Genomic DNA, 26,947 nt, shown 5'->3' with positions numbered 1-26,947 from the left:
TCAGTGGAATATACGCTTGAACAAACACGTAAAGATTTAAGTACTGAATTACATAAAATCGAATCGAAATGTCAAAAAGTCTGCAATGACGTAAAAACACAAATATGTGAGCATTTCCAACACATTTTTTCGCGGCATGTAAATACATTACAGAATTACGAAGCAGCCATAAAAGAACTGCAAACTATTGTTCATGAAAATCATGAGACCTTGCAAGCTAAAAGTGACTCAGTTGCATCTACCGATTCGGTTACGCAACTTGCAAAAACTCAGGAAATGTTAAAGGACACAGTAGATACGATTTCAACACAAATGGACACTCTGAAACTTGGTTCAGAAAAACACATTGAGGAAGTAAGTACGCTATGGGAGAAAGTAGCCGAACTTTCGGATCAGTTCACTAACTTATCTGCAAAGGTAGATGATGATCTGAATGACACAAAACCTGTAGCCTTCACTGACACAGAAGAGTACAAACAAATTAGGAATATCAAACAAAATGAGAATCAAATTAATACGCAACACCAAAGAGAAATCTGGGAAGTACAAGAAGAGTTGACGCAGGTAATACAAGAATTACATATTTCAGAGGACACTCGCGCTCCAATACGGGAATAGGAACATAGAAATACGGAACAGCCACAAAATAATAACACAGGGCACTTCGAAAATTATGAAAGAAATTGGCAAGGTACACCGAATTTTGAGATGGAATCGCCGAAACGACTTAACAGAGACCGACATGCGACTCACCGACATGATGATTATAAGCTGTTTATTACTACACGTAAATTCAAAACATTTAAGAATTCTGGCAACGACATTCATCCACAAGCGTAGCTCCATCAATTCTCTCATTGTTTTCCTCCCAACTGGTCATTGGAGCACAGGTTAGAATTTATGTGTGGCTACTTAGAGAATGAACCAGCTGTAAGAAAGCCATCGGTCATTCACGATTGTCACAGTGAAGGAGAATTTTATCGTGCCGTCCTCTCAGCATATTGGTCTCAAGCTACAGAAGACCGAGTAAAACATACCATCATAATGATGAAACATTTCGAACAGTCGGAATTTTCTAGTCTCGTCAAATATTTCGAAGACATGTTAGATAACAATCAGTATCTTTCAAACACATACAGCCCATCATAAGTCATCCGCATTTGCTTAATCAAATTGCCTGAACATTTACGACACATTATTTTGGCAGGACGTTGCAAAGACGACATTGCAGCTTTTCAGGGAGTCTTATAAGTATTGGAAATCGACACTGACAATCGAGGGACGCGAAAACAGGAACTCAACAAATACAGGTCACATCCATCACGATTCCGCGTTGAAAGAAATGATAACAGGACACGACATGGCTATTATTACAACGTAAATTGCGACCAAAGCAGACACCACCCCTATGACAACCACTGGCATAGTAATAGTTACAGAGAAAGATCGCTTTTCCGTAGTAATGAATATGACAGAGACAATCATGGAAACAGACAATATGGCAACCAGAACTACTATTATCACGGGAGACAGAATAACTTCAGACACAACGGTCCACCGTGCAGTGATAATTCAGGGAGAAAATCTCCACCACTTAACCGACAAGAAAGGAACTACAGGAACTACCGACATGACGACAGACGATATAATCATAACGACAGACCTGAATTTCATCAGAACTGGCGGGATTCAAGCAGGGCTGGGCCCTCTCGGCAAGGCGAATTTGTAGAAGTTAGGTCTCCTAATCCCAGTAACGACGCGCGACAACAAAGGTAACAGACAATGACTCGCACCGTAGGCAGCCACGTGCACCGACTGGCTCAGAGAGAAATAACATAAGCTAACCTTGAGAAAAATTCCAGTATTCTTTACCAACGTGTACAACATGATAATTGCTTTGAAGCTGAAACTCTGCGCACTGGAAAGGGTAAAAGACTGCACCACATTTCACATGTAAAACAATCTATTGAGAGATAATCTGCTTTTTAATTTAGTCTTTGCTATAAAATTTTTCACTTCACGTTACTAGTACGCTTCGTCAGACTTAGAATCTGCTAACATGCAACTATGTTTTAAAGTTAACTATCCAGTCTAGAACCTAGGGAAGATATTTAGACAGTAATTACGAATGCATTGTTATAATGAACAGATGACGCAGTGTTATTGTGTGTATACATTCTTCCTTGTTAGTTGAACGATTATGTAACGAATATACAGCTTACATACTTAGAACATGTACCGGTTCTGCTAACGAGATTTTAATGCAACATGGATTTAAAGTACTTTCTGTGAGATTAAAGATGACTTAGAATTTGGTTTCTTTGACAGCTACACGATTATATCAAGACGCTGTGACACAATTTACATTGTTGCTTTTGTGCTGTATCTGTTTTATATATGTACAGTTTTTCTGAATTCTTCTGGAAAGTAAAACATGTTTTACTAGTAACTTTTGTGGTATAGCTACAATGTGACAGCCTTTTTCGTAGCACAACAATACGTTACAGTATAGTACTTTCTTGATCACGGTAATGTACGTAATAACTATACGCATAGCATTTCACTTTTGTTTATCTTGAGGTAAGTACATTGACTTCTGCAGAACTTAGCTTTCGGAGGACGATAACTACGACACTTCCACAGAATTATCTTATAGCAAGACGCACATTTAGCGCTAAAGGACACGTATTTGAGTGATTAATTTTGTGCTTAAAACATTTATTTTCGAAGATTTTTGAATTACAATGATACAAAGGTTTTCCGTGATACATTTCATTCCATTGCTGTAATCTGTAACACCTGAGTGTATAATTACATTAATCCTGAGGGGAGTACACGCTTACTTTATGTACCATTTGTTTGGCAAGCACGACGAGATCTAGCTAATTTGGTATTTGCTTATACAACTTTACACATCAGTACCATATTTCTCTAACACATAAAATACACAGCTATCTGATCATTTAACTGAGAGAGACAAACTTTTTTTTACTACGTCAGTGACAGATGTTTACGCAATTACACAGCTGGATAACTTCACACTTATGAATTGTATTTTGTCTGTACTTTGTGAACTGTTCATATATTTTTCGGAACCATGGTGATACTACGAGAGCTTTGAATGATATATTTGGTATGGTATCACGATTTTTAAAGTACGATTGAGGTAGATGACACTATTGAAATGAGCAGAGAGTTTTTTTAGCTTTTGAAATTATTGCAGAAAGTTACGACGTTTTTGAGATTTGGCTGAGTTTTTATGATGTTATTATTATGATGTCAATGTGTATTATGCTGTTGAGGTATGTTTATGATCAATAAGCTGAGAATCGTACTTTAAGAGTTATGAAATGTGTGTAAATGCGTGAATGTATCACAATGCAGGTGAAAATTTTTTGCACACTGTTATATTTATAGGAGTTCGTTTCTACACATTTGCAACGCAAATTCTCGACCTATGAAATTTTTTATATGAGACTGTCACTGTAGTGCAAACTGGTGTCGTAAATATTTTGGTAAGAAAGTTAAGTGACCTTCACGTAATGCGTCATGGGCACCCAGATGGGCGACAGTCACCTGGAAAAAAGTCATTAGTGTGTGCCTGTCAGAGGCACAGGTGGAGAAAAAAGGAGGCTATTATCCTCGCCATTGACATTTCTTTATAGAAAGCATCGCAAATACGACACGCTCAAACTTGAAAACATATGATTATACTGTGGAGCTCTTAATTTATAATACTTACTAAAATGCCTAATGAAATGATGAGAGACATTTTACATCTATTGTCTTTCTAGTTGAGAGTTTGCTTATTTTGTTTAATATCTAGTTTCTAGCTGCACTGCAGCATTGCTTAAAATAAAATTTTATAGATGTACTAATAGAGATATTTTATGCCTATAGATCCAGTAAACAATAACTTTATGATCTACTTCGAAAAAAAAAAACGAAGGAGCACAAAAAGACATTTCCCTTCACAGGACTTGCATACATAATTTTCTTTTCAACTACTTGGTAATATTTTTCGTAAAATAAGTTGTGGTGCACCAATTTAATTACATAGACATTAAGATGTGAATAGACATTTCCCTTATCTGTATTGTTGTCTTTGGTGTAATATTTTTTCTGCTTGAGCTTTGCCATGTTTAGGTATAAGTTATAGCATTTGCTGCTGCTGTTTGCCATGTATAGTGCTACTGAATGTCACTTAGTATTACTCTGTTAAGCCAGTTTTACTGCTGATTTATTTTTCTTGTTGCTGCACATTGGCTCATATTAATAGTAATGTCACATTTGCTCTGCTAATTTAGATTTGCTGCTGCTTGCTTTGACAATTTCCATTTTTTTTTCATTGCTGTCTTTATTAATTGCTTTGTGCTGCAGCATTGCCCCGTCCTTTAGTTTAGCATCTGAGCTCAGTACATTTAAGTTAGCTTAAGAGGGGGCAGACTATATAAGACAATGAGTTGCGATGAATTGGAAGAAATGCATTGAGAATTTATACTAAAAAAGTACAGAAAGCAAGTATAGGTAGGATTTTCTTGGAAATAAATGATGAGGTATGATAATGGAAGAGAAATAATGAGGTAAGAAATATGTGAACATATAAATACAGAAAGCATGCTTGAATAGGATTTTTTTGGTGGAAACAAATGTTGAAATAAGACGAAAGATCTATGGAATGAAGTTTTGGGTTGAACTGCAGTACCAAATGCTACACTGAAAATAACCCCTGCCCTTTCCTCTTGTATTATTCCGCTGTGTATTTGTGTACCCTTGTGTATTTGTGTTCTTCGTGTCTTCATGTGATTATCTGATAAGACTTCTATGTAGAACTTTTCTAATACTCAGCTACATTCACTATGATGAGGAATACTGTTATCCTCAAATATAATTTGCATTAATTATATGTTAATTTCTTTGTAAAGATGTTTATAGACATTATTAATTCTGTTCTGTTTCAATGCTCATGTGTGAAATTAATGTTTCGAAAACTATTCAAAAAATGGCTCTGAGCACTATGGGACATAACATCTATGGTCATCAGTCCCCTAGAACTTAGAACTACTTAAACCTAGCTAACCTAAGGACATCACACAACACCCAGTCATTACAAGGCAGAGTAAATACCTGACCACGCTGGGAATCGAACCCGGGCACCCAGGCACGGGAAGCGAGAACGCTACCGCACGACCAAGAGCTGCGGACGAAAACTATTCTCATTATTTTATACATTTACTTATGTCATAATTCCTGTAACACTGATGTATATGTTTATTTCTATTCTTTTGTAAAGCACGTGTTACTACAAATGTTATCTGTACTGTTATGTTCTTTAATGATGTATTTTGTACCTTTGTAATTGTATTCCTATGTTGTAAATTTAAAATTGTAATTGACAGCAGTTCATCAAATTAAGTAACTTGTAAGTTACATTTCACTGCACACATTTCTGTTGGTCATAGTATATGCACAATATGTGAAAAAAAGAGGACTGTTAGTGCTCCCATGTGTGTTGATAATGCAGTAAGGGACTGGTTAACAGCATTGCTGGATCTAAGGACAACTCCAAAAACTTTGTGAGTGCACGAGTGGTGGTTTATGGACTTGCTGTATGGTGCAAGACTCTTCGATGGTGATTGTGCACCTGCACAGTTGCAACAGATGGTTGCTGGCCATCTCTACAAGGACTACAGTGGGTCTGCACGTTTGATGGCCAACCAATACCATTGTCTCTGCAAGGACTGCAGTGGGTCTGCATCTCTGGTGGCCCACCAATACCGTAATGTCTACCAGGACTACAGTGGGTCTGTTCTGCGATGACCTACCTACCAGTATTCTTCAAAACTTCGACTGACTCTGCTGTGGGTTTGCTCTCTTGTGGACCATTACCTGTCTGCATGTCAAGAGTCAGCATTATCTTTCTGTTGGAAGGACAACACTACTTCTTCAAGACTGCATGGATATCCATTACTTCCATGTGCATTTTCTTTTACTGCTCAGACTTCGAGAAAAAAAAAAACTGCAATTTTACTGTGATGAATGACCAGGACTGTCTTTATGGACCGTGAGAAAATTTATCTTTTGACCAACATAGTATCAATAAGTGTGTGCATTTGATTACATTGTTATTGTAATTATGAAAATTTTTTCAAATATGTATCGTCCACTGCCCAAAATAATTTGTAAGATTTTTTGTGGGGAGCGTGGGGGCTATGTAAGTAGGCTGCTTCGGTTTTCTTATTGGTAATGCCACGTTACGCTCTATATGAAAATCACTGGCTGTGCTGTGTGCAGTCTGTGGCTAGTTTGCATTGTTGTCTGCAATTGTAGTGTTGGGCAGCTGGATGTTAACAGCACGTAGCATTGTGCAGTTGGAGGTGAGCTGCCAGCAGTGGTGGATGTGGGGAGAGAGATGGCGGAATTTTGAGAGCGGATAATCTGGACGTGTCTCATGAAGAAAGAGTAAATTTGTAAGACTCGATGTCATGAACTGATATATATATAATATGACTTTTGAACAATATTAAGGTAAACACATTGTTTGTTCTCTATCATAATCTTTCTTTTGCTAACTGTGCCTATCAGTAGTTAGTGCCTTCAGTAGTTTGAATCCTTCATTTAGCTGGCAGTAGTGGCGCTCGCTGTATTGCAGTAGTTCGAGTAACGAAGATTTTTGTGAGGTATGTGATTTGTGAAACGTATAGGTTAATGTTAGTCAGGGCCATTCTTTTGTAGGGATTTTTGAAAGTCAGATTGCGTTGTGCTAAAAATATTGTGTGTCAGTCTAGTGTTCATCAGAATAAGTAAAGAGAGTAATGTCTGAGAACGTTCAGTTTTGCTCAGCTGTTTGAAAATTAAATAATGTAAGAGATTTATCAGTACTGTAATTCAATAATTTTTCTAAGGGGACGTTTCACAGTTACTGCAACGTGTGTGCACTTGCTGGCTATTCGATTCCATCTCTGCGGTCTGGACTGGTGACACAGCTTACATCGGTACAGAAATCAAGAATTGCAAAATGTCATCACAATGAACAATAAAAAATTCTAGGTTTAACTATCTTAGTCGCTGCAGTAGGGTCATTGTAGGTGTTCCTTTCCTATTTAGTGGACCACAAATATCGGACATGATAACCAATGATGAAAAATATTTTTCTCACTTATGGGTTGTTGATGCACACATCTGTGGCTGCTTGTTTTCCGTAAATTTAAAAATAATGTTTCTGGTTTTTGCTTGAAATTTTTAAATCTAAGAAGTTGATGCTGTTATTGGTTTCATGTTCAACAGTGAATTTGATGTTACTGTGCATGCTACTCAGCTTGGTAGCTAATGTATCAATTTCTTCATTAGTGCCATCAAAAAGAATAATTGTATCATCCACATACCTTTGGTGGTACCTCTTATCTTGCCATCCAAACCAACGTTAGATGGCATACTTCAGGTCCACTCCTAATCGCTAGCATAAAATTCCACTGGAACCAGTTGAACAACATAAAGAAACCAATATCATCAAAGCCATAGCTCTAAACAGTGGATATAGCCCACATATGATTAATAAATTAACCCAAAACATCCCAATGACAGCAAACAACAAAGCTCCACACCGGACAGCTATGCAGTCAACACAAAAATCTGCAGAAAGCAGCACAAAATATGTCTCACTTAATTTTCTAGGGAGCATGTCCCATAAAATAAGTAATCTCTTCAAAAACACAAACATAAATATAAGCTTCCACAAAAACCATAAACTTCAGCAGCTAACTATACATAACGTAAAGAATAACAAACCCCCTTACCAAAGATCAGGTATATATAAACTCAGATGCCAAAATTGTCCTTCCTTCTATATTGGACAGACTGGGAGAAACTTTGACATTCGATTCAAAGAACATTTAGATGCCATACGTTTGAACAATACTTGAAAATCTGCATTTGCAATGCACACAACTCTTAGTAAACATAGAGTAAAAAACAGTGAAGACCACATTCAAATATTGCATCATGTTGAGAAAGGTAGCCTCATGAATCTGCTTGAAAAGATAGAAATATATAGACATAAAAGCAAATCACCACATCATATTCTTAATGGACAGACAGAGCTAGCCAACGCAACCTATCTACAAAGCTTCACTCACCTCTTATCCAGTCTAACACATAAATAAACACTACTCCTTTTAATACAACATGCAATCAATAATCCAAATAAAGTTTTACATCATAATATAGCTGCCTGCTCAATCACACTTTACTGCAACTGTAAAATTGATTTAAAAATAAAAGTGGTGTGCCACACTACATTTATATTATTACTACTGTCACATTATTCATGTATCTCATGTATATGTTGTCACCTGTTTATTGCACTGTATTTACATAATACCATATAAGTAACATTCATACAACTGACCATCACATTTTCCCAAATTATTTATAATTAATAGTCACTGGATATGTTATTCTTTCTCATACAAATACTTGTAATGTACTTGTACTGCTAACTTGATTCTTGAAAAAAAAATTACTGCTACTATACTTGATTCAAAATTTCAGTGCACCATAGACTGATGTTAATACAATTGTTACTGTCATATTATTCATTTTATCTCACCTCTATGTTGCTCCTTGTATATAGGACAGTATTTACATAATACCATATAAATAGCATTCACACAAGCTGGTTACTACATCTGGCCACTTCATTAGTAATATTACACGCTCATAATGTAAGGTTTAGCTTTGTGTTTTAATTTTCATTAGGTTATGTTATTCTTTAAAAACATTCATTCTGTGAAATCAAAGCAACCTGTATCTTGTGATGCCTCTGAGAGAGAACGTCTCTGACACCGTTGTATTTGTAAATCTGCAATCTCTGTGATAGCTTCACATGTGGCAAATTCTTTTTGGTGTGTGTATGTGTATGGTGTTTTGCACAATATGGTGATGTACAAGTTACGTAAGTGCTGTATATACTTAGGAATATGCGTAAAATAGAATCCTGCAGTTCGCAAAAAAATCGCGCGTAATTTTCGACGTAAGTACCATAACCACTTCACCTCACATGTTTATTTACGCTGTATTTCATCGTTTAGAGGTTAGTTACACTCCTGGAAATGGAAAAAAGAACACATTGACACCGGTGTGTCAGACCCACCATACTTGCTCCGGACACTGCGAGAGGGCTGTACAAGCAATGATCACACGCACGGCACAGCGGACACACCAGGAACCGCGGTGTTGGCCGTCGAATGGCGCTAGCTGCGCAGCATTTGTGCACCGCCGCCGTCAGTGTCAACCAGTTTGCCGTGGCACACGGAGCTCCATCGCAGTCTTTAAAACTGGTAGCATGCCGCGACAGCGTGGACGTGAATCGTATGTGCAGTTGACGGACTTTGAGCGAGGGCGTATAGTGGGCATGCGGGAGGCCGGGTGGACGTACCGCCGAATTGCTCAACACGTGGGGCGTGAGGTCTCCACAGTACATCGATGTTGTCGCCAGTGGTCGGCGGAAGGTGCACGTGCCCGTCGACCTGGGACCGGACCGCAGCGACGCGCGGATGCACGCCAAGACCGTAGGATCCTACGCAGTGCCGTAGGGGACCGCACCGCCACTTCCCAGCAAATTAGGGACACTGTTGCTCCTGGGGTATCGGCGAGGACCATTCGCAACCGTCTCCATGAAGCTGGGCTACGGTCCCGCACACCGTTAGGCCGTCTTCCGCTCACGCCTCAACATCGTGCAGCCCGCCTCCAGTGGTGTCGCGACAGGCGTGAATGGAGGGACGAATGGAGACGTGTCGTCTTCAGCGATGAGAGTCGCTTCTGCCTTGGTGCCAATGATGGTCGTATGCGTGTTTGGCGCCGTGCAGGTGAGCGCCACAATCAGGACTGCATACGACCGAGGCACACAGGGCCAACACCCGGCATCATGGTGTGGGGAGCGATCTCCTACACTGGCCGTACACCACTGGTGATCGTCGAGGGGACACTGAATAGTGCACGGTACATCCAAACCGTCATCGAACCCATCGTTCTACCATTCCTAGACCGGCAAGGGAACTTGCTGTTCCAACAGGACAATGCACGTCCGCATGTATCCCGTGCCACCCAACGTGCTCTAGAAGGTGTAAGTCACCTACCCTGGCCAGCAAGATCTCCGGATCTGTCCCCCATTGAGCATGTTTGGGACTGGATGAAGCGTCGTCTCACGCGGTCTGCACGTCCAGCACGAACGCTGGTCCAACTGAGGCGCCAGGTGGAAATGGCATGGCAAGCCGTTCCACAGGACTACATCCAGCATCTCTACGATCGTCTCCATGGGAGAATAGCAGCCTGCATTGCTGCGAAAGGTGGATATACACTGTACTAGTGCCGACATTGTGCATGCTCTGTTGCCTGTGTCTATGTGCCTGTGGTTCTGTCAGTGTGATCATGTGATGTATCTGACCCCAGGAATGTGTCAATAAAGTTTGCCCTTCCTGGGACAATGAATTCACGGTGTTCTTATTTCAATTTCCAGGAGTGTATTTTCACATAGGGTGCTTCTAACACTGTTTTTCTACCGTAGGGCAACAACACACCAAAAATACTTCGCCACAGTGGAATAAGAAAAATCGAAAACGGACGATAATGTAAAGTGTATCTTGAAAATCATGCGAACAGCCGTCTCATAATGAACTTGCCAGTTCGAAACCGGTAACGGCGCTATTTACGTAAATAAACAGCAGTACTAATAGTGGCTGGTTGCTGTTTTCTTCTTTGTAAGAAGTAGATGAAGTTAAGGAATTCTGCTACCTAGCCCTCAAAACAACCAATGACAGTCAGAGCAACGAGGACATCAAAAGCTGACTAGCACTGTCAGATTGGGTCTTCCTGGCGGGAAGAAGTCTGCTACTATCAAACAAAGGCCTGAATTTGAGGAATAAATTTCTGAGCATTGTATGGTAGTGATACATGGACTGTGGGAAAACCGGAACAGAAAAGAATCGAAGGATTTCAGATGTGGTGCTACAGATGAATGTTGAAAATTTGTGGACTGATAAGGTTAGGAGTTAGGAGGTTCTGCGCAGCATCGGAGAGGAAAGAAATATGTGGCGAACACTGACGACGGGAAGGGACAGGATGACAGGACATAGGTTGAGACATCAGGGAATGACTTCAGTGGGATTGGAAAAAGCTGTAGGGGGCAAAACCTGCAGAGGAAGACAGAAATTGGAATACATCCAGCAAATAATTGAAAATCTAGGTTGCAGGTGCTAATCTGAGATGAAGAGGTTGGCACAGGAGAGGAATTCGTGGCTGGCAGGCTACATCTAACCAGTCAGAAGACTGAGGACTCACAAAAAGAAAAAGAAAAAATGGGAGGGTTTGACTGTTACACGGGCCCAACGAAACTATGGACCCTAGTTGTCAAGAAGGCGTTGTGCAAGCTGGATGTGACTCCATAATGGTGTGGGCTGTGTTTACATGAAATTGATTGGATCCTTATTATGTTCGGCTATCTGGAACTACCTGCAGCCATTCGTGGACTTGATGTTCTGAAGCAACGATTATATTATTATGGATGACAATGTACCATGTCACCGAGCCACAAGTGTTTGCGACCGTTTTGAACAACTTCCTGGAGAAATGGAGCGAATGATTTGGCCATCCAGGCCCGCATCTCGTGGTCGTGCGGTAGCGTTCTCGCTTCCCACGCCCGGGTTCCCGGGTTCGATTCCCGGCGGGGTCAGGGATTTTCTCTGCCTCGTGATGGCTGGGTGTTGTGTGCTGTCCTTAGGTTAGTTAGGTTTAAGTAGTTCTAAGTTCTAGGGGACTGATGACCATAGATGTTAAGTCCCATAGTGCTCAGAGCCATTTGAACCATTTTTTGGCCATCCAGAACCCCTGGCATGATTTCCATAGAACACTTATGGGCCATAGTCGAGAGGTCAGTTCGTGCACATTTTGATGCACCGCCAACACCTTCGCAATGATAGACGGCTATAGGGATAAAATGGATCAGTACTACTGCAGGGGAAGTTCAAGGGGTTGTTGTGTGCGAGCCACGTCGGGTTGCAGAACTACGGCTGGCAAAAGGAGTTCCACACGACCTTCGAGTTATAAATGACTTTTGTATGTCAGTGACCATCAGTGGCTGGCCGACATGCCCTGTACCTGGTGGCGGAGGCCAGGGTGAAACTCATCACTCAACAGTTGAATTATTCACACTGCTACCTCTACCAGTCTATTAGACTACGCCCTCAGCAGCAAGGCCACATTCATTAAAAAGGAAAAAAAAGAAGTTTCCCTTCTTGATACAAAAGTTCACTGCAGCTCTGTCACTGATTGTGGGGTCTCGTACCACTGCACATTGCCTTCTAACCAATGTGACAACTTTTTCTCTGTTTCACTTGCAGGTCACATCTTCCACATTCGTCAATGTCGTAGTCTGAATGTCTCCAACTCTTGCTACTGTTCCTTGGTAATTAAATGTTAGTAAGTTTCTTTTCACAATTTTTCAACCAGCAGATTGTCTCCTATCGCACTGCCTTCGCATTTGTGTTCTGCATTCTTTTACGGAGTACTATAGTTCGTCAAAAATTAAAGAAATTGGCGTCTTTTGAAGGGAGACAGCTTAATTGAAGACCTCACTTATAAACAATGGGAAGGGACATATTGTTTGCCTTTAGAAATTACTCAGTAAAGATCCAATAACGTCTCATAATTAGATCATTTCAAGCACACCCATTATGACTTTTTATTCAGATAAGTCATTGTTACCGACTATTTGTACAGTAACGAAATATTTTTAAAATTGTTAATTCTATCCGAAATGTTATTACTAAAAATACGAAAGTGGGTACTTAACACGTTTATTTGTTAACTGATTGCATATAACACGAGCTACCATTGGCTTGCTGCTGTTTACTTCTGGGCGAGTTAAACTTCTTAAAAATACGATTTTAAAGGTCTGAATACCTTCAGTTAGAACCAATTAGCAAGGTTTCGATGGCTGCACAAATGTCCTTCCTTGACAAATATGTACAAATGAGTACGTGTACCAATACTGTTGCATCCCTCAATATGGCCCTCAGTCTGCTGCAGTAACAAATTTTGAAAGAATGAAGTACAACAATATCAAAAAGAATCTATAATATTAAGGGTGGACCTTAACATTTTTTGTCAACAAACTGTCGCGTAAACTCACGTAAACAACGTATAGCCTAGCATCGTTTACTTGCTTACAGAATTATTCACATTTACCTTATTATCAACAACTTTCGAAGCCACATACACATACACATTCAGGATCTTTATGTGAGTGGTAGTTATCAACGTCATCCTTGGATTTGTACAAATATTCCCGAAACAATATTTTTCTGGCACGAAGACCTCACACGTTACTATTACCAGCAGCCATCTCTTTGGCACTTACGGCTGAGAAAACTTCCATTAGTGATAAAAATGGTTCAAATGGCTCTGAGCACTATGGGAGTTAACTTCTGAGGTCAACAGTCCCCTAGAACGTAGAACAACTTAAACCCAACTAACCTAAGGACATCACACACATCCATGCCCGAGGCAGGATTCGAACCTGCGACCGTAGTGCATTAGTGTTAACCTGAGAATAGAGACTGAGGCACCATTTACCTGCTGTCGTGGAACCGTCAACTAACACGTACAAACCACAACACGTACAAACCACAACACGTACCAAATTTTACACTCAGTATCACTGTTTTTCAACACCTGTCCCTTACCATTGTTTACAGCAGATGAGGCCTTCATTTGTCCCTGGAGTTACAATTTCAATGGCCAGTAGTGCAGGAGGAGTGTGGTATCAAAAGTCTTATCTATTTAAATTGCGTGGAATGTTCGTAAATACATTTCCTTCCAGCTTGTGGTCAATAAAATAGAGCACGCATGATCACTGCTGACCCGGCGTCCACTAACTTACCGTGAGGTTGATTTACCACGCCTCAAGTGCCTGCTGGACTCTGGCCCGCAGTAGACTTGGGCAGCCCCTCCGGCCGTTCGTTCCATCACGTGGCGGTGACGGGCAGGCAATTCCACAGGCCGCTGCTCACCCGTAGGAAACCACCCACTGCCCGAGACCTCGCGTCCCGCAGGCCATTCGTAATAAGCGAGCTGCATCTGGCGGCAGAGATTGGAATTCCGAGCACGTCACACAACGCATGTAGAAGCGATTGAAGGGCTGCTGCTCCATCGGTGTACCGCCGTATGTCAGGCAGTCGTAGTTTCCGTAATGTTCTGCAGCGATTCTGGCCGTGCCGTACTATTCAGTAGAAATCAGCAACGTCCAGTGCTGCTGTGCTATGGTCACCGCTCTTCGAAAACCATTTTACGTTACCACAGATTTACGGCAAAAGCAGTTCTTTAATATTTTTAGGAGTATAGTTATCCGACACTGGATTGTATGGAACAACAGGTGTTTCTAAACACTACAGCTAGTGATAGCGCAGTAGGAGCTGTGGAAGAAAAAGATCAGGCTTGAGACCCTGAATCAAAAAATCATCGCATTTCGGAGTGATCACAAATGATCCGTTTTTTGTCAATTTTTTGATTAACTAAGTTTGAAGTGCTGTGTTTTGTTTGGAAGTAAGTAATATTTCATATTCTACTCCATAAAGTAGGTTGTCACAATGGCTAACCCTCGCAATAACAATGAGAGTTCTCAAACTACCGCACTAATACGTTCATGTTCTGTCAGGTTGTACCGGACGAAACGAATATTACAAAAACTTAAATTCTTACAGTTGTTTTTCTGCAACAGGCAAAGATGGAGAAGTCAGGACATAAATGTAACGAAAATTACGTGAAGCAAGCCGTCGGGAAAGTCAGACTTCCTGGAATGAGAATAAGGCATGACAGCGGGAAATATTCAGTTCCAAGAGGTGCATTAGGGCCCAGACTTAAAGAGTAACGGAAAAACAAAGAGGTGGACACGAAACCTGCTTCAGGAAATAACACTTTTTCTCTGATACGACTCAGTGGTGACCAAGAAACAGTAGTGTACGAAAGTGTTAAAAATTCAAATTGTGATCTTATACATTTGCATCAAAACGAATTGTTAAATCTAATGTACATATATGAAAGTTACTGAAAATCAGCCATCCGTCCAATACGGCAGAAATGAGAGTGGGTGTAGGCTTTTAGCACGATTTAATGAAAAGATATGAAGACTTACAGTTGAGTGGAGCTGAATCCATCAGTCTGCACCTAAAAGGTAGTTTCAGCTAGGAAGAAGTGGACAGATTTATTCACAAAGAATGAAGTAACAGTTTCAAGTACATAACCGTTTACGAACAAATTAAAACTTTTTGTAACTCTTTGAGCAAAATGGAAAGATCTGAAAAAATAACAAAAGTCAACAAACATTTATTCACAGAGCGACGAGTTTTGTAATTCTGTTAAGTAACGGATCGTAGTATTTTTAGAGTGAAGAATGTTCTTAAATGGCCATTAGACATTCTTCAAAAATGCTTACGTGTTCGATACGACCCAGCATTCCCCTATACGCAACAAAGCGTAACACTTTAACCCCCAAATGTCAAACCGATACAAGACGGTAATTAAAAATACTGTACTTATGAAATATATTCCAGAAGAATGCGAAATCGAGTATCACTAAGGACAACAGGTTCATTGACAGGAGCTAATAACTCACACTGACAGTTCCTAAACGGATAATACACGAAAGTACTGATTGCTTCTAGGCGTACGCTGTGACCGAGCGGTTCTAGGCGCTTCAGTCTGGAACCACGCGGCTGCTACGCTCGCAGGCTCGAATCCTGCCTCAGGCATAGATGTGTGTGATGTCCTTAAGTTAGTTAGCTTTAAGTAGTTCTAAGTCTAGGGGCTGATGACCGCAGACGTTAAGTCCCATAGTGCTTGGAGCCATTTGAACCATTTGAACTGATTGCTTCTGTTTCAACAACGTGGAATATTTCGACAAATTACAATATCTGATAAGTAAGTACGTTCCAGAAATTTCAGAAATCCGATATATTAAATTACAAAAGCGGGAATCGAATCCGCAGTGGTTAGCACACTGGGATCACATTCGAGACGACGAGGGTTCAAATCCGCGGCGTCCACCCAGGTTGAAACTGCTTTATGTAACGGAGTGTGTCTGTACTTAAATTGCTGAATGACTGATAAGATGAAACTTCTACCTTATTTGATTCTGAAACAGCTGAGTAAAACTGAACGTAGTGAACCTACTTTCTCTTTACTGTTTCTTAATCATGTCAGCATTGACCCACAATATTCTAGGGCAACGCAATGTGACTGCTCGAAAAAATTACAACCTGACTTCAAATAATTAATTCAAAAGAATGGCCCTGGGTAAAAAGAAATCTTAACAATAACCTTTACATTTCATTAAGCACTTACCTCGCAAAAATCTTCATTACGCGAACTACTGCAGTGCAGCAAGCGTCAATACTGCCAGCTAAATAAAACATTCTAGCTTCTAAAGCCACTAAATACTGATAAACATGTGGTTAGCGAAGCAAAGATTTTGTAGCAAACCAAATAATGTATTTTTTTACCTTATTAATGTGACATTCAGTTCAAACACGAAAATGAATCGTCATTGACATCCAGTACAAAGATAGCAAGCGCCAATACTGCCAGCTAAATAAAACATTCTAACTTCTAAAGCCACTAAATACTGATAAACATGTGGTTAGCGAAGCAAAGATTTTGTTGCAAACCAAATAATGTATTTTTTTACCTTATTAATGTGACATTCAGTTCAAACACGAAAATAAATCGTCATTGACATCCAGTACAAAGATATATAATCATGAATAATTTTCAATTTGCAAGTCCCATTCTTCCAGATCAGTAGCCTTCGCTAACACTTCAGTCCTCTACCATCCATCAATGCTAACTTCTCACATGTAACATCCATCACTGCTGGCTGTTCACCACCAACTGCCCAACAGTACTTCCATCACTGCTGGCAACCAGCTTCCAACTGCCCACCAGTACTGGCGATTAACTTCCAACGAGTCCAACCAGCTACTGAGTTTCTTACAAAGAAAGTGCACTCAGAGATCCAATGCAAAATACGACACAGCCCTGCAAACACAGAAGCAGTCCACTTACAGGGTTTAGGATTTTCGTGATTTCCCTAAATCAGTGCTGGACTGACGTCCATGTCGTTGGTACGTTAAACCATAACCGTCCTTTCTGGAATCGAACACATTGCTACACCACGACTTACGATCAAGAGTATGCGGTAATATCATACCAACCGTCGCATGTACAGTAATCCTGTACCTATCCTATTATGCGTGCCGGAAGGTACTCAGCCGCCTGCCATCAATAATTTTCCTCACACCCTCTTTCATCTTTTACATTTGGATCGCATAACGTGGGATAATGCTAAGCCTTCTAACGGGTTGAATTTGTCTCTCCCGACACAATTTAGCCCTAGAATCTCACTGGACTACAGTCGTCTTCAGTGATGAATCCCACTTCGAAATGAGCCTCTCTGACCAGTGAGGTGAACCCGGGCAGCGGTGGGTTCCCAACCTGAGTGTCACTCGCCATAGGACCCAACAATCAGGACTGCTGGTCTCGGGTGCCACTTGTTTCCATAGCAGGAAACCTTTGGTTGTCATGCGCGGCCATATTACAGCACAGCGGTACGTCGACATATTCTACGCCCTGCTTTGCTTGTCTTCGTGGCAAGTCAACCTGGGCTTACATTTCAGCAATATACCACCCAAGTGCCCAAGGCTAGTGCTGCTACTGCTTGCCTTCGTGCTTCCCAAGTCCTACCTCGGTCAGCAAGGTGGCGGAATTTCACCCTAACTGATTACGTTTGGAGCAGCGACCTCCAACCAAGTATGGATTTAGGGTCAAGCGCGGCATATGGACAGAATTTGACACGATATCCCTCAGAAGCACATCCCACAAATCTATCACTCATTGTTTAGCAGAATAATTGCTTGCATAAAAAGCCACGGGAATTACTGACTTTCTCAATTTGTGAAGCTCTTTTTCTTTGATAAATCATCCATTCTTTTCTTAAACTGTAATCATTTGTTTGTGTGTACATGGACATCACACAATACGGTTTCTGTCGCATTCGGATAATTGTTTCCTGGTACGTCTTTGTTTTGTTTCTTTTTTTGTTACAAAGTTTATGTAGTAGGCACGAAGTAAACCAAGTGAAGGAATTTTGCCTTGTTTGGAAGCTTAGCAACGCATTACGCACGAAGTAAGGAGAGTAATAAAAGCAATGTAACACAGGCAGAGATGGCAGTCCCAGCAAACAGAAATCTACTAGTAGCAAACATCAGCCTTAATCTGAGGAAGGAATATCTGAGACTGTCTGTTTGGCGCGCAGCATTGTATGGAAGTGAACGCTGAACTATAGAAAACAAAGGAAGGAATATTAGTGTCTAAGGCTCGATGACAGCGAGATCACTAGAGACGGAACTGCCGGAAAACCGGAAAAATGGTTCAAATGGCTCTGAGCACTATGGGACTTAACATCTGAGGTCATCAGTCCCCTAGAACTTAGAACTACTTAAAACTAACTAACGTAAGGACATCACACACATCAATGGCCGAGGCAGGATTCGAACATGCGACCGTAGCGATCTCGCTGTTCGAGACTGAAGCGCCTAGAACCGTTCGGCCACACCGGCCCGCGGAAAACCGGAAAAAGAAAAGTGTCGAATAGATTAAGATGTTGTGTAATAGAAGGATGATGAAAATTACATTGATTGATAAAGAATCAAGATTTTCTAGGCAGAATCGACTAAGAGAAGAACGTGTGGGATACATTAACAAGTAGAAGAGACAGGCTGATAAGGCAGCTGTTTCGTCTACAAGGACAAACTTCCATAATACAGGGTGATTCAAAAAGAATACCATAACTTTAGGAATTTAAAACTCTGCAACGACAAAAGGCAGAGCTAAGCACTATCTGTTGGCGAATTAAGGGAGCTATAAAGTTTCATTTAGTTGTACATTTGTTCGCTTGAGGCGCTTTTGACTAGGCGTCAGCGTCAGTTGATGCTAAGATGGCGACCGCCCAACAGAAAGCTTTTTGTGTTATTGAGTACGGCAGAAGTGAATCGACGACAGTTGTTCAGCGTGCATTTCGAACGAAGTATGGTGTTAAACCTCCTGATAGGTGGTGTATTAAACGTTGGTATAAACAGTTTACAGAAAATGGGTGTTTGTGCAAAGGGAAAAGTTCTGGACGGCCGAGAACGAGTGATGAAAATGTAGCACGCTTCCAGCAAGCATTTGTTCGCAGCCCAGGAAAATCGACTCGCAGAGCTAGCAGAGAGCTGCAAATTCCACAATCAACTGTATGGAGAGTCCTACGAAAAAGGTTAGTTATGAAACCTGAACGTCAACTACCCGAGGCGATGGATCGGCCGCCAGGCAGCCCGTGACAGAGCACTTCATCACTGGCCTCCAAGAAGCCCTGATCTTACCCCCTGCGATTTTTTCTTATGGGGGTATGTTAAGGATATGGTGTTTCGGCCACCTCTCCCAGCCACCACTGATGATTTGAAACGAGAAATAACAGCAGCTATCCAAACTGTTACGCCTGATATGCTACAGAGAGTGTGGAACGAGTTGGAGTATCGGGTTGATGTTGCTCGTGTGTCTGGAGGGGGCCATATTGAACATCTCTGAACTTGTTTTTGAGTGAAAAAAAACCTTTTTAAATACTCTCTGTAATGATGTATAACAGGTTATATTATGTTTCTTTCATTAAATACACATTTTTAAAGTTGTGGTATTCTTTTTGAATCGCCCTGTACTAGAAGGCTCTGCGGAGGGAAAAAGCTGTAGGGAAAGTCAGCCATTCGAATAGAATGAAAAAGTTACTGAGGATATTGGTAAAAGTGCTAATATGCGATGAAGATGTTGGAACAGAAGGGCAAAACGCGGCATGCCGCATCATGACTAATAAAACAATAATAAAAAAAACCCTGAAATTGTCGTATTCTCTAGGCTGTTCCACAAGATTTAAAACGTAATTCTCTTTTCGAAGACTATCCACTAACAAAGTATTGTGCAGGAAACAATGTGCGCGTGGAAACGACATCGTTTGGCTGTGAAAATAAGGACTGATACGAAAAATACTCACTCGTCATTATTAGGAGCAAGCGAAAATAATGAGACCGCGTCAGCGCGATAATGTTCCAGCACCTGCGATATAATGCAGTATGCATGCTCTGAATAACCATAACACGCTTCAGGTATTTGTTGTGCCCGAGCCACATAATATGAAATGGCTGGAGCGGACCCGCACTCAATTTGACCCGTGCGTGTCAGGTGGTTGTATAAAAAAAAAGTAAAAAGAAAAAGGAATTGTAAAAAAGAAGGAAGAAGGAAAACTCGGGTGGCACGCGAGGTGGGACCATTACGCAGATGCTTGTCGCCGCTTGACGCGAACTTAATTTCGCCCCGACCTGCCAACGACTCACCCCCGTGCACGCACTGGCGGCAAAATAACGCCACGTCTGGCGCCAGTGATAAACGGCGATCGCCGGTGCGCCGGCGCGCATGCGCGGGAGTGGGCGCGTTATCTTCGGCGCCGTTTAATTACGCAGCAGTCCCAGGGAGAGGGGCGGCCGTCCGGTCGTCCGACTGAAGACCGACGCCGCCCAGACGCGGTCTGCAGCCACGTCGCAGGTACCACTCTGCTGGCCGGTCGGAAAGAAAGGCGCCGGGGACCATTGGTCAGCCATTGTAGCGGCGCGGCCGAGTATCGTTTTTTGCTTCCGTATCGCTTCCTGTCGCTGTAATAACGGACGACACTGACAGATGGTCCGTCTTTGTGCGGCCGTGTCCGTGATGAATCGGTCGCTCACGTGCGCTGCGAGCACCCGCCCATCCGCGGCCAAATTCATTTCCACACTTCCGCGGCCTACTCCGTGGGTGCGATGTCGAAAACGTACTTCCAGCGGCGCTTCTGAAAGTAGTCCTCGACGGTAACGAATTAATAGTGTAGGGTCTTCATACTGGCAGGAGACCACCATTAATTACGTCTACATCTTCATCTGTACTTCATAAATCACTATTATCTGCGGACGCACCTCAACTCGGTAGTCCTCGTTTCTTATAAACTGGGAGGCAGGCTGTGGCCGGTTACTGTTCCAACCACAAGAGCGACCACAGCACTTACCCAGTAATTGTGTTTTCTGAATGAACGCTTGAGACTTCAGAACCAGTCAGACGTGATTCTGATTTACAGGGTAGTCCATTGATAGTGACCGGGTCAAATATCTCATGAAATAAGCATCAAGCGAAAAAACTACAAAGAACGAAACTCGTCTAGCTTGAAGGGGGAAACCAGATGGCTCTATGGTTGTCCCGCTAGATGGCGCTGCCACAAGTCAAACGGATATCAACTGCGTTTTTTTAAATACGAACCCCAATTTTTATTACATATTCGTGTAGTACGTAAAGAAATATGAATGTTTCAGTTGGAACACTTTTTTCGCTGTGTGATGCACGGCACTGTAACAGTCACAAATGTATAAGTACGTGCTATCACATAACATTCCGCCAGTGCGGACGGCATTTGCTTCTTGATACATAACCCGTGTTAAAATGGACCGTTTACCAATTGCGGAAAAGGTCGATATCGTGTTAATGTAAGGCTATTGTGAACCTAATGCCCAACGGGCGTGTGCTGTGTATGCTGCTCGGCATCCTGGAAGACATCATCCAAGTGTCCGGAGCGTTCGCCGGATAGTTACGTTATTTAAGGAAACAGGAAGTGTTCAGCCACATGTGAAACGTCAACCACGCCCTGCAACAAATGATGATGCCAAAGTAGGTGTTTTAGCTGCTGTCACGGCTAATCCGCACATCAGTAGCAGAAAAACTGCGCGAGAATCGGGAATCTCACAAACGTCGGTGTTGAGAATGCTACAACAACATCGATTCCACCCGTACCATATTTCTGCGCACCAGGAATTGCATCGCGTCGTGCACTGCCACTGGACACCAGACAAATCACGGGACGATGACAGATTTTTTGCACGCTTTCTATTTAGCGACGAAGCGTCATTCACCAACAGCGGTAACGTAAACCGGCATAATATGCACTACTGGACAATGGAAAATCCACGATGGCTGCGAGAAGTCGAACATCGGCGACCTTGGCGGGTTAATGTTTGGTGCGGCATTATGGGAGGAAGGATAATTGGCCCCCATTTTATCGATGGCAGTCTAAATGGTGCAATGTATGCTGATTTCCTACGTAATGTTCTACCGATGTTACTACAAGATGTTTCACTACATGACAGAATGGCGATGTACTTCCATCATGATGGATGTCCGGCACATAGCTCGCGTGCGGTTGAAGCGGTATTGAGTAGCATATTTCATGACAGATGGATTGGTCGTCGAAGCGCCATACCATTGCCTGCACGTTCACCGGATCTGACGTCCCCGGATTTCCTTCTGTGGGGAAAGTTGAAGGATATTTGCTATCGTGGTCCACCGACAATGCCTGACAACATACGTCTGCGCATTGTCAATGCATGTGCGTACATTATGAAAGGCGAACTACTCGCTGTTCAGAGGAATGTCGTTACACGTATTGCCAAACGCACTGAGGTTGACGGACATCATTTTGAGCATTTATTGCATTAATGTGGCACTTAAAGGTAATCACGCTGTAACAGCATGCGTTCTCAGAAATGATAAGTTCACAAAGGTACATGTATCATATTGGAACAACTCAAATAAAATGTTCAGACGTACCTACGTTCTGTATTTTGATTTTAAAAACCTCTCTGTCACCAACTGTTCGTCTAAAATTGTGAGCCATATATTTGTGACTATTACAGCGCCATCTATCACAAAGCGAAAAAAGTGGTCCAACTAAAACATTGATACTTCTTTATGTACTACACGAATATGTAATAAAAAATGGGGTTTCCTATTTAAAAAAACGCAGTTTATATCCGTTTGACCAACGGAAGAGCCATCCAGCGGGCCAACCATAGCGCCATCTGGTTTCCCCCTTGAAGCTAGTTTTTTTTTCGTTTGACGCTTATTTAGTGAGATATTAGGCCCGGTCACGATCAATGGACGACGCTGTTTACTGGTCGAGTGGTTCTAGGCGCTTCAGTCCGGAATCGCGCTGCCGCAGGTTCGAATCCTGCCACGAGCATGGATGTATGTGATGTCCTTAGGTTAGTTAGGTTTAAGTATTTCTAAGTTCTAGGCGACTGAAGACCTCAGATTTTAAGTCCCATAGTGCTTAGAGCCGTTTGAACCATTTGATGTATACGGTACGCACGGTATCTACGACGAAAAACAGGTCAGGACAACTGCGGATTCTGTGATGTGGAACGATAGAACTTTCGCTGTGAGTGAAGCGATGCCAAACACTTTTAAAATCCAAAGAAAAGTGTTAAAAGAACCTTCTTAGAAGTCTAAATTTCAAAAACAACCTCTATAAGGTCACAGTACGGAACTTTTCTTTTTTTAAAGGATAGTTGGTTGATTTGGGTGAGGGGCCAAACTGCAGCGAGGTCATCGGTCCAATCGGATCGGATTAGGCCGGCCATCAGAGCATCACTTGGAAGATGGAATGGCGCGCCGCCGTGCCATTCAGTGCGGAAACAGATTTTGTCTGCACGCAAGTGTGATGGTCGTTTGCGCTTACGACTTTTCCGTAAGGAACCATCCTGGCATTTGCCTGAAACGATTTGTGGAAATCAAGGAAAGCCTAAATCATGTTGGCCGGAAGCGGGTTGAATCGTCGTCCTCCAGAATGCGAGTCCACTGCGATACCTTTCTCGGATTTTTCTTATCAGACACATTATGTATTCCATTTGCTCCCTTGACCAATCTCACGAATCGTTTAAGGCTGACTTCTTGAGGAAATTTGCTAGCAGCAAATTTTTATATATCTTTATACACTGCCAGAAAAGAAATTAGTACTCGATTTCCAGTTCACTCAAGATTATTGTTTCGACAGTCATCTGGAGTACATGAAGTAATTATATACAAAGAATAACAGCATAAGCGGCTTTGAGGTACCAGGTATGGACTCACGCTGAGACACCCATATTAGTACATGGTGAGCTTCCACGGGCGCCATTGCAGGCACTGACTGTGGCACCCATTCGATGGTGAATACTGTCCTGGGACACGTTATATCACGTCTGCTCGAGCTCTTCATGCAGTTCTGTAAGAGTCGTTGGCTGACGAGGCGTACAAGTCACTTCTTGTCCCACAATAACCCACACATGCTTGACTGGAGATATGTTCGGAGATCGTGCTGTCCACTTAAGTTGCCCTAAGGCATGCAGAGCACGATGAACTTCGACTGGCTGTGTGTGGGCCACCATTATCCTGTTCGACACAACACATCACCATCCTGCTGCAAGAACGCCAAAGGAACGGTCTAACAACTTCCTGCACGTACCAAAAGCTGGCACTGTCCGCTTAAAAAATGTTCAAAAATGTGTGAATACCTAACGGACCAAACTGCTGAGGTCACCTGTCCTTATACTTACAAACTAACTTAAGCTAAGAACAAAGCACATACCCATGCCCGACGGATGACTCGAACCTCCGGTGAGAGGAGCCGGGTCCCCTTCATAACAACAAAAGGTGAACGAGAGTTGTCGCTTATCGCATCCCAGACCATTATGCCTAGTGTGAGGCAATTGTGCCTTGGACGAATGCTGTCTACGAGAGAGCGCTCTACATGACCATCACTTGCGCGCGGGGAGAGCCTACTTTCGTTGGTGAAGAGCACGACGCGCCGTTCCATCTTCGTAATGATACTCAGATGGCATTAGTCGAGTCATGCATATCGATGCTGCGGCGTGAGTGGAAGATAGGCTAGAGGCGTCCACGTCCATAGTCGCACTGCTAATAACCTAGTCACAACAGTTCATGTTGACACGTCTGGTTCACAATTTTTCTTATCTATACTGTAGTTGCTGTACGATCTGCCCTTACAATACGGTATAGAGAGTGAGAATGTTCACGCAGCCACTCATACCAGCACCGTTGTGCCGGCCGCTATGACCGAACGGTTCTAGGTGCTGCTACGGTCGCAGGTTCGAATCCTGCCTCCGGTATGGATGTGCGTGATGTCCTTAGCTAAGTTAGGTTTAAGTAGTTCTAAGTCTTGGGGCCTGATGACCTCAGATGTTAAGTCCCATAGAACTTAGAGCAAGCATCGTTGCACAACCAACGCAGCACGTCCAGTCTGAGTGGCACGTCTTCGAAAGGGCCATCCTGCCACTCGAAAGGCCAAATCGGACCCCTTTCAAACTCGCCCGTTTCAAACGAGAACCACGTTCTCTGACCAAGGGCTCTTCAGCTAAGACAACCGATCACTGTCACATCTCGTCCAAGACTCGACTACATCTGGTTGACTCCACTACTGCTGATCTGTCACAACACGGTATTTTGCTCAACAGTGCTTTTCAAAATACGAAAGACAATGTGTCCTTCCATGTGTCCAAGCTTAAAAAACATGAAAAAATGGCTCTGAGCACTATGGGACTTAACTTCTGAGGTCACCAGTCCCCTAGAGCTTAGAACTACTTAAACCTAACTAACCTAAGGACATCACACACATCCATGGCCGAGGCAGGATTCGAACCTGCAACCGTAGCGGTCGCGCGGTTCCAGACTGTAGCGCCTAGAAACGCTAGTTTATAAACATATCTATGAAAGTCAAAGTCTTTGCAATCCATCCCTTACACAAATGACTGATAAACAAGTGTTGTGGAAATTTATGTCTCAGTAAATCGATACATTACAAATACAACCGACAAACTATTTTTATAAATAAAATTTCTACGTGATAAAAGTCGCAAAGAATGTGTTTCTCTAAGACTCCTCTATAATACATGTAAAACTGGTTTATAAAACGCTTCTGTATCATACAAAGTAGGTGCCTTTCCCCTTACTTGAATCTTTCAAGATACACAATTGTTTATAGCTGCAAAAAATGGTTCAAATGGCTCTGAGCACTATGGGACTTAACATCTATGGTCATCGGTCCCCTAGAACTACTTAAACCTAACTAACCTAAGGACAGCACACAACACCCAACCATCACGAGGCAGAGAAAATCCCTGACCCCGCCGGGAATCGAACCCGGGAACCCGGGCGTGGGAAGCGAGAACGCAACCGCACGACCACGAGATGCGGGCCTTATAGCTGCAGTGTTAAGCTGTGACTAGAAGAAGAGAAAGACCTTTTTCTGCAGATATCACTAGTGGTGCACGGCTACTTCAGCATGGTACCCACTGGTAACAAGACTCTATACCACAAGTCACCTAGACAAATCATGCACAAAATTGCGATAACTATGACCTGGAAAGCTTGTGAAGCACATCGTTTACATCAGACCTCTTCTTCGTTATATACTTTTCCTGGAAAACATTGACGAGTGGCATCGTCTGTTCCATGACTTAGGCCGTATGAGCATATTTTAATGGGTAAAGAGATGACAGTTCGTGATTTTAACAGCTGTCACTCCCGTTTTCAGCAGTTGTTCTATGTTACATGGGAACTGTCTCACTGCTTCAGTGTTTTTTAAATCAAGGAGCAGTTTCTCATAATTGATGATGGTTTTAGTCAATTAAGAGGGGCTGAGAACTTATCCTAGCCACGACAGCTGTTACTCTGCGGAATTCTGTAGCTCTCTGTACCATATGGCATGGCATTTGTAAGTAACTTTCCTTTGGTATGGAATTAAATATTGTATTTATTACATAAGTGTAAGTCCATTCTTTGTGGGGTGGGTTGTATGTGATCCACCAACTAGGTGTGTAATATTTTCTTCCTTGTTCAAGTCTGTGCACTCAGCAGTTTTAGACATCTCACATAAAGTTTTTGCCCCATTATCAAAGCATACATTTATAAAATTTTCTGTACAAATGTTCACTAGAAAATGTAACTTAAATGTTGC

This window comes from Schistocerca nitens, chromosome 1 (assembly GCF_023898315.1).
Source record: "Schistocerca nitens isolate TAMUIC-IGC-003100 chromosome 1, iqSchNite1.1, whole genome shotgun sequence".
Taxonomy (NCBI): Eukaryota; Metazoa; Arthropoda; class Insecta; order Orthoptera; family Acrididae; genus Schistocerca; species Schistocerca nitens.
Note: the sequence above shows the minus strand (reverse complement) of the source record.